The sequence below is a fragment of the Mesoplodon mirus genome, assembly GCF_964341445.2.
Source record: "Mesoplodon mirus genome assembly, chromosome: 9".
In the NCBI taxonomy this organism is placed as follows: Eukaryota; Metazoa; Chordata; class Mammalia; order Artiodactyla; family Ziphiidae; genus Mesoplodon; species Mesoplodon mirus.
In genome coordinates this window covers 84,917,812-84,928,293 of record NC_138985.1, presented here as the reverse complement: position 1 = coordinate 84,928,293, position 10,482 = coordinate 84,917,812, and the positions used below count along the sequence as shown (strand labels likewise).

The following is a 10,482-nucleotide window of genomic DNA, read 5'->3' as shown; positions in this document are numbered from 1 at the left end:
TGACCCAGCAATCCCACTACTGGGCATATACCCTGAGAAAACCATAATTCAAAAAGAGACATGTACCAAAATATTCATTGCAGCTCTATTCACAATAGCCTGGAGATGGAAACAACCTAAGTGTCCAACATTGGATGAATGGATAAAGAAGATGTGGCACATATATACAATGGAATATTACTCAGCCATAAAAAGAAACGAAACTGAGCTATTTGTAATGATGTGGATAGACCTAGAGTCTGTCATACAGAGTGAAGTAAGTCAGAAAGAGAAAGACAAATACTGTATGCTAACACATATATATGGAATTTAAAAAAAGTCATTGAAAACCTAGGGGTAAAACAGGAATAAAGACACAGACCTACTTGAGAATGAACTTGGGGATATGGGGAGGTGGAAGGGTAGGCTGTGACGGGGCAAGGGAGAGGCATGGACATATGTACACTATCAAACGTAAGGTAGATAGATGGTGGGAAGCAGCCGCAGAGCACAGGGAGATCAGCTTGGTGCTTTGTGACCGCCTGGAGGGGTGGGATGGGGAGGGTGGGAGGGAGAGAGACGCAGGAGGGAGGGGATGTGGGAGCAGATGTATATGTGTGACTGATTCACTTTGTTATGGAGCGGAAACTAAAAAAAAAAAAAAAAAAAAAAACTAAAAACAGAGTTACCATATGATCCAGCAATCCCACTCATGGGCATATATCTAGAGACAACTATAATTTGAAAAGATACATGTACCCCAATATTCAAAACAGCACTATTTTACAATAGCCAAGATATGGAAGCATTCTAAATGTCCACAGACAGATGAATGGGTAAAGAAGATGTGGTATATACACACATGGAACACTACTCTGCCATAAAAAAGAATGAAATAATGCCATTTGAGACATGGATGAACCTAGAGGTTATCATACTAAGTGAAGTAAGTCAGAAAGATAAAGACAAATACCATATGATGTCACTTATATGTGGAATCTAAAATATGACACAAAGGAACTTATATATGAAACAGAAACAGACTCACAGACATAGGAAACAAACTTATGTTTACCAAAGGGGAAAGAAGGGAGGGGACAGATAAATTAGGAGTTTGGAATTAGCAGATACAAGCTACTATATATAAAATAGATAAACAAAAAGGTCCTACTGTGTAGCACAGGGAACTATATTCAATATCCTGTAATAAACCATAATGGAAAAGAATATGAAAAAAGTATGTATATATATATGTAATATATATGTATAACTTAATCACCTTGCTATGCACCAGAAACTAACACAACACTGTAAATCAACTATACTTCAATAAAAAAAAAGTCATGTTAATGGAAAAAGTTGATACCTGGTTTCATTGAAAAAGAAATATTTTATTTTATAGCCACATGATTTTACCTATAGGTTCAGTATTACCATTAAAATCAACAATTTTATTGTTAACCTTCCTATATCTATTATATTTTATTTAACACCATTTAAATTGGTAATAGCAAAATCTGGGTTAGGAGCATGAACTTTGAGATAAATCCTCCAGTATTCCAGCTGCCAAAATAAGCACAATGTCATGCTAGAAATATTTGGGACACTTGTTCACTGAAAAATAACCACAGGACAATGAAGCAAAAGCTCTTGACTAGATTGACTCAGTTACACACTCTCACACATATACTATGACCTAGCAGAAGATCAGAGTTAAAATCAGCCAAATAAGAAAACAAACAAACAAAAACAAATATCATAGATAAAATCAATGAAACCCAAACTTAGTTCTTTGAGAAGATTAGAAACATTAAACTGATTAAGGAAAACAGAGAGAAGACACAAATTGCAATATCAGGAAGTAAAAGGTAGAGAGGACTTCTACAGCTCCTATTGATATTAAAAGAAAAATAAAGAAATATGGCACCACAAAACATGGGATACTTAGACATACATTTAACAAAATATGTGTAATATCAGTATGAAAAAATGTATAAACCACTGATGAAAAGAATCAAAGAAAAACCTACATAAATGAAGAGATACATCCTTCCTGTGGATAAAATTCTCAACAAAAATGCCAGTTTTCCCCAAATGAATTCATCAATTTCACTCAGTCCCAATCAAAATCCCAGAGGCTTTTTTTTTCTTTGTACAATGCAAATTGATTCCAAACTTTATATGGAAAGGGAGAACTAAGTTTGTCAATGTAATTTTGAAATAGAAGAAAACATTTAGAGGATTCTCATTATTTAATTTCAAGGCTTGCCATAAGCTACCATAAACAAGATAATTGGATATTGACAAAAGGAAAATCACAACAATCAATGGAAGAGAAATTACAGCCCACAAAGATACCCTTACATATACTGTCAGTTGATTTCCAGAGAATTTGTGAAATAAATTGCATGGAGAAAATACTACCTTTTCCAGAAATTCTGCTGGAACATCTTGCCAACATATTAAAAAAAGTGATATATGGCAAATTCCTCACATCACACAAAAAAATAACACAAAATGGATTATAAACCAAAGTATGAACATAAAACTAGACATCTTTTCTAAGAAAATATAGAAAAAATATTTGACCTTGGCTAAGGCAAAGATTTCTTAGAAAGAACTCAAAAAAGCAAAAATCACTCAACCAAAACAGCAAAAGAAAACACAAATTTTAAAAAATGAGAATGGTTTAAGGGACCTCTGGGACAACATCAAGCATACTAACATTTGCATTATAGGGGTCCCAGAAGCAGAAGAAAGAGAGAAAGAAGTAGAAAATGTATTTGATGAAATTATAGCCGAAAAATTCCTAAACATGAAGGAAACAGATATTCAGGTACAGGAAGCACAGAGAATTTGAAACAAGAGAGCCACACCAAGACATATTATAATTTAAAATGGCATAAGTTAAAGAGAGGATTCTAAATGCATCAAAGAAGTCACATACAAGGGAACCCCAATAAGGCTATGAGCTGATTTTTCAGCAGAAACTTTTCAGGCCAGAAGGGAGTGGAATGATATATTTAATGTGGTGAAAGGGAAAAACATAGAGCCTAGGATACTCTACCCTGGAAGGTTATCATTCAGAATTGAAGTAGAGAGCTTCTTAGACAAGCAACAACTAAGATTTCATCAATACTAAACTATACTTACAAGAAATGTTATAGGGTCTTCTTTAAATGAAAGAGAAAAGGCTACAACAAGAAATAGGAAATTATAGGAAGGAAAAATCCTACTTGTAAAGGCAAATATATAGTAAAGGCTGTGAATTAACCATTTAAATAATCTCGTATAAAGGTTAAAAGACACAGACTGTAAGATCAACTATAACTAAAATAAATAGTTAAGTGATAGACATGAAGATGTAAAATGTGACATCACAAACACAAAATATGAGGGAAAAGTAAAAAAATGTAGAGCTTATAGAATGTGTTTGAACTTAAATGACTATTGGTTTTAAACAAGTAGATATAGTTATAGGTCAACATATATGAACTTCATGGTTACCACAAATCAAAAACCTACAATAGATACACAAAAATTAGAGAGAAAGGAATACAAATATAAAACTAAAGAAAATCATCAAATCACAAGGGAAAAGACTAAAAGAAGAGAAAATAACAGTAAAGACAACCAGAAGACAATAATTACATAGTTATCATAATCACATTAAATATCAATGGAATAATGTTCTAATTAAAAGACATAGAGTGGCTGATTGGATTTTTAGAAAGACCTATCTATATGCTGCCTACAGTAGAATAACTTCCCAGCTAAAGACACACGGACTAAAATTGAGGGATGGAAAAAGATATTCCACACAAGTAGAAACAGAAAGAAAGCTGGAGTAGGAATACCCATATCAGATAAAGTAGACTTTAAAACAAAGTCTACTATAAAGAACAAAGGAAAGCATTATACAATGATAAAGGGATTAATACAAAAAGGGGATATAATGTTTGTAAACATATATGTACCTAATATAGGAGCACTTAAATATATAAAGCAAACATTAACAGACATAAAGGGAAAAATTGATAATAATACAAACATAGTAGGGAAATTTTATACCCTATTTACATCAATGAACAGATCATCCAGACAGAAAATCAGTAAGGAAAGAGTGGCCTTAAATGACACATATGAGCAGCTGGACTTAATAGGTATCTACAGGACATTCCATCCTATAGCACAGCTGTCCCCAAACTTTTTGGCACCAGGGACCGTTTCTGTGGAAGACAATTTTTCCACGGATGGGGGGGTGGGGGAGATGGTTAGATGGCAATGCAAGTAATGGGAGTGATGGGAGTGGCAGATGAAGCTTTGCTTGCTTGCCCACCACTCACCTCCTGCTGTGCGCCCTGGTTCCTAACAGGCCATGGATTGGTACCGATCCATGGCCTGGGGGTTGGGGACCCCTGCTATAACAGAATACACATTCTTTTCCTTTTTCAAGTGCCCATGGAACATTTTCCAGAATAGATCACATGCTATATCACAAAACAAGTCTCAGTAAATTTAAGAGGATGGAAATTATATCAAGCATCTTTACCGACCACAACAGTACAGAAATCAATTACAGGAAGAAAAATGGAAAAAAATATAAACACATAGAGACTATAAAACAAGCTACTAAAAAAATCAATGGGTTAACAAAGAAATCAGAAAATACCTTGTGACAAATGAAAATAAACACACAACTCTCCAAAATCTATGGAAGGTAGCAAAGGCAGTTCTATGAAAGAAGTTTATAGTGATACAGATCTACCTCAGGAAACAAGAAAAATCTCAGATAAACAACCTAGCCTACCATCTAAAGGAATTAGAAAATGAAGAGGAAACAAAGCCCAAAGTCAGCAGAAGGAAGGAAATAATAAAGATTAGAGAGGAGACAAATAACATAGAGACCAGAAAAACAATAGGAAAAAAATCAGTGAAACAAAGGGCTGATTTTTTGAAAATATAAAGAAAATTTATATGCTTTTAGCCAGGTTCATTAAGAAAAATAAGAGAGTGGACACAAATAAGCAAAATAAGAAATGAGAGAGAAGAAATTACAACTGACATCACAGAAACACAATAAGAGAATACTATGAACATGTATATGCAAACAAATTGTACAACCTTAGAAGAACTTGATAAATTCCTAGAAATATACTATTTTCCAAGACTGAATCAGGATGAAATATATAATCTGAACAGACCAATTATTAGTACTGAAATCAAATCAAAAAATCAAAAAGCTACCAACAAACAGAAGTCAAGGATTGGATGGCTTCACAGGGGAATTGTACCAAGCACATGAAGAAGAGTTAATACCTATCCTTCTCAAACTATTGCAAAAAATTGAAGAGGAGGGAAAAAAGAAATAATCGTGTCATATTAAAAATGATAATGTCTTGCTCTTAGTGGCATATAAATTAGTGGTGAATCATAGATTCAGTGAAATACTACCTTCAAAGTAAATGTCACAGTAAAGGACAGCCACATACTTAAAAACATAATGTAATGTTATGAATTTTGCAATTAGAATATGCTTAATTTATTAAGTAGTAATTACTTGGTTTATATGCAAAGCTACTCTTGATATGTCTGATCCTGTATTCTTTTAGTGCTGTACTCAAATCATGTCAAAAGCGGCAATTTATTTCAAGTGTATTTCATATAGTTAGTATTGTTTTATATAATCTGCTTACCGAAGTAAAATCATTAATCTCTTTATATTACTCAGAAGTCTCTATTAATAGGCCACAGACTTAAATAGGTGAATTAGAACACAAAATATTTATTTTGTATGGGAGTGATACTTCAAATGTGTGTGAGGGGAGACTGGAGTCTAGAAATTCCTTATTTTGCTTCTGACCCAGAAGTCCATTTGAGCTTGGCTAGACAAAACATCTACTTCAATTAAATTTTAATTGAACCCTGTTTACCCTGCAAACAGTAAAACATTTGATTCTACGGAGTTTGATTCTTTCTATGTTGTTCATTATCCTGGCCCGGTGTCCACAGAAAGTGAAATCATCCCTAGGCTACTTCTGCTTCCTCCTTGGAAAAAATAAGAGGCCTACTGGAGTTGTAAATGTTGGGGCAGGGAAAATGAACACGGGTAAGTAGTCTTAGGTGCAAACTGGTGTTGGCACTTCATGTGGTAAAGCGCCTGTTTTGACACAAGGAAGAATAGTAAAAAGGCCCTCCTTTTTCAACTATTTTCAGACTGTTGCCTAGGAAATCCTGACTGATTTCAATCTCCCTGCAGGAACCTGAATCTGACATTAGGAATTCAAAACAGTAGGAAATTGGTCCTGCTTTACAGTCAATTTTAGGAATCATTAACTACATAAAGTTCAAATGCACCTAGAAGGTGAGATTTAATTGCTCAAAAATGGAGTCTGATGGTCAATAATTATCTAAGGCTGATAAGTTGGTATACTGTGTTGGATAAACACATTAATAGAAAAAGGTTTCAAGTCTAAGAAGCAATCCCAGATGCCATTCACAAGTAGTGCTCTATGAATTAGGGTGTCTTTCTCAAAAGTCTAACTTGTCTTCAAGGCTTCCTGTTATAGATAAATGTTTTCTTAGATCATTGCTTATAGCAAGGACAATCACTGATTTGAGAGCATCCATACATAAGACAATGTATGGAATGTGTTTACTCTTGTATAACTCCAGAAGATACCAGTGACTTCTTCCATTCTCCCATCCTGTAGAATGTCTCTCTGCTTATAACTGGGTTTCTGGGTATCTTTCCTACACCTAAGCTAAAGGTATAGCCCTGTATCTGTCCCTCATCAACTTTATTTTATGCAAAAATCCTAGAATGACTCAGGTGTCTGTCATTCCCATTGGCTTCCTTTTCACTTCAGAAGCATATACCTCCTTGTCTACTAGCATCCAACATCCTTCCCATTCCTGCTGTGTTCTCACTGCTAGCTTAGCATTGAGCCAGATTCAACAAATAATTTCTTGAATATAATCTCATCTTTTTGGTTTCTTCTCAGAGACTAATATTTATGTTCTGTCATTGTTTCAGCTACCACCCAACTTGAGGATTTTTTTTTCTTTTTTTGCATTCTGTGTTGCTTATATTGTATGGAAAAGTTAATTTCAAATCGACATTAAACTAAGCTGAATACAAAGTCTTAGTAAAGGAGGCCCAGGTGGACTCATTTACAAAAACATGGCCACTGCTCTTTGCACCTAAAATTTCAGGAAGGGAACTTCAAACAGCTTCATGTTTGCATGCTTCAGCGTGAGAGCATAGGAAAAGACTCTGACATTCACCGTCAGATGTTCTTCAGTCACTTTAGCATCAAATCTCTTCAAGAGATCATTCTTTAGCAAAAAATTACTTCCACAAATTCTCTATCCTCTGGCTTTGGCTTAGGTTTTACATTTTTAGCATCATCTCCATTAACAGCTGTTGCCACACTGTATGTGGTACCGCTGACAAACTTGGATCCATACTTACAGCTAAAGAACATTCAGTAACGTCACCTTCACTGGCAGTTTCTTCCTCAAGCTCCCAAAGAGCAGCTGCTTCTGGGCTTTCATTACTGACTGTGAGACCTGTGGGGAATTCTAGGCTGTAGCTTCCCATTGGTGGTCAGAACTGTTTCACTGGAACGATACATTCATAATAAAGAGTTCTTTGCAGCACTGGGATAACTACCACACCATCAGCCGACTATCCTTCCCAGTTATGTGTTTCAAAGTTTCCCAAGTTCTAGTTTTACCAGTAGGATCCATGTACACTGTTTCCTCAAGCTCGACCGATTTTCCTTTTGAAATTAACTCCTTTGAAATAATAGACTGGTATTTTGAGAAAAATTTGATAGTTCTTGGTTTTCCATAGCTAATCTAATTAGTCTTTTCAGTCCTCAGGCAAGAAGTTCATGTCCAAGGTGTGGGATGAAGAGAAGAGTATTCCTTTGGGAAGGGGTTGAAAAAAGAAAGGGCCATTCTGAGGTCACAGTCTCGGGAAATGCCAGTGGTACACAGCCCTGCTGAAGATGCTAGTGACTTCTTCCATTCTCTCAACTTGTAGATTGCCTCTCTGCTTATAATTGCATTTCTGGGTACCTTTCTGGAACTGTAAGATAATAATTTGTATGGTTTTAAGTCACTGAGTTTGTGGTCATTGGTCAGAGCAACAACAGAAAACTGATACAGATGGGAAAGGACATTCTAAGAAGAGGAATCTGAAAAATACATAGACTTGAGGCATAACCTATTCAGAGAATGACAGGAGGTTTGTAGTGTTTTGAGTCCACAGTCTGGTAGAAGAAGGGCTGGGAAAGAGATTCATATCAATTGAGACAGGTAATGTTACTGAAAGCCAGACAAAGGTCTTCTGTATTTTTAAAGCAGGTTTCTATAATATTTTATAAAACAATCCTGGAGGTAATGAGCTGGAAACACCAGAGGTGTAAGACGAAGAGGATTTTTATATTGCATATGATTTTAATATATATTCTAGCCATATTAGCCCTTCACAAATGCTTAAATTAGTTAAGTGAAAGAGGATAGGTTTAGTTAAGTCTAGCAATGCTCTCTAACATGCTTTTTTCTTTACTCATAATGATTCTTCAAGTCCATTTCTTTCACATAAGAATGAGCATGAGAAAACATTATAATAAAAGCAGCAGTGTACTGTAATTTCTCCTAGGGAGCTTACCATACAGTACTTGTCTCTATTATTTAATTTAACTTGATCTGCTAAAAATCAGGCTTGTAAGGGCTCATATGTCACCCTCATTAAAGTGTCATATTCTTTAAAGAATCTAATCCCAAGGAGACATATATCCCTTTGATAAGAAACATTTTTATGCTCTAACACTAAGAAGTAAAAACGCAACAAATGCACAAGGAACTAAATTAAATGCATTTAAAAATAGTATTACAGATCATTTTTGCCTTGAATAGTCTTTGCTTTAATAATTCATTTGTCTGGGAAAAATGCAACTGATTTTAGACGAATGCAATTAGATATTTAATTTTCCTACCTATAATTATAAACAACTAAAAAGTAACTCTCAATCCCAAAGAATATGAAAGTAAAGAGTATAGATGCTCATCAACACTAATAATAAAGTGCAAATTAACACAATCTTGAGATATCATTTTATTCTGACTAAAAAGTTAAAATTTTTAAAAAGTCTCTAATTTAAGAAATAGTGCAGTGAAATTAGTATACATATTCCTTACAAGAAGGATTTACAACCTGTACAGCATTTTTGTAAAATAAAATGCAATTATGCATCAAGATTCATGAGATGTTCCTTCTAATTGATACAGTTATTAACTTATTCATGTAATATTAATAATTCAATAAATTATCATTATTCCTTTTTCAATTTTTGAAGAAATAATCAATAGAAATAAAAAATGTACTATCACAAAGATGTCACTCTATAGTAAATATTAAATAAAATTTAAACATTAGAAATAATCTAACAAAGTGTTAAATCATCATACACCAACACTATATGAGATATTATACATACATTAAACATAATAATTAACAGGGACATATGGAAAAGTAAAAGTGCTTTAGTGTAGGTAAGCTGAAAATATCAGAATACTATGGACACTATGATAACAAAACTGTGTTTATATGTAGATTCTGGTATGCCAGAATGAAATGGAATCAATGTGGTTGAATTGTTTATATTTTCTTTTATATTTTTAGGAAGAAGGTTTTTTTAAGTTATGAAATTTTATTTACAACTAAAGGAGTAAATATCTTTACAGACATGGGAAATTCAGATTTATCTTAAAAGTTCTGGTTTGAAAGATGCAGAAAATTGAGACAAAAGTTGCATCTTTAATTATCTAAATATTTTTATCTTTATTTATTTATTTATTTATTTTAGATTTAGCATTGAATGTAGGAATAGCTATATTGAAACCATATCCTGAAATGTTTTCACATAAAATAAAAGACTACTCCTGCTTTTAGGTGTAGCATTATTCTAGTCCTATAACCTGCTTCATGACTTCCAGAGATTTCTTCTTCCTTCCGTTAATCTTGTGTACTTAATTCATACTGCTGAAGTCTATAAGATATCCCCTGGAAAGATATAAATATCCCTAGAGTAGCCAACATGGTGGTTGGGGACACAGAGAAATGTGTGTTATCTGAAAATATTTAATCTGCAACTAGCTACTCTAGTTTTCTAAAGATTTGATCTTCATAATTTCTCTTCTTATATAGTTTCTATGTTGCTAATTCCATTTTCTATTCCTAATGACCTGGCTAGAACATTTAGAATATGCTAAAAATATTGCATGGAAAAGAGTCACAATTATGTTATTCCTGGTTTTGATATTCATGATGAGTGTTTTACTTTTATTACAATGCGTGAAATCAAATTTTGGTAAAGATTTTTACCATATTTGGGCATTTTTCTTATAGTCCAATTTTACTTAAATTTTTATTTGAAATATTTGTTCAAATTCATTAAATTTGTTTCATGCACTTAACTTTGAGTTTAAAAC

General features: G+C 33.6%; 1 pseudogene across 1 annotated transcript; it reads right to left on the bottom strand.

The window, feature by feature from the left end:
- Positions 1–7,182: 7,182 nt before the first annotated feature.
- Positions 7,183–7,835, bottom strand: LOC309810486 (ADP-sugar pyrophosphatase-like; annotated as a pseudogene). The gene has a single exon. The product of its transcript is annotated as an ADP-sugar pyrophosphatase-like (transcript).
- Positions 7,836–10,482: the final 2,647 nt, after the last annotated feature.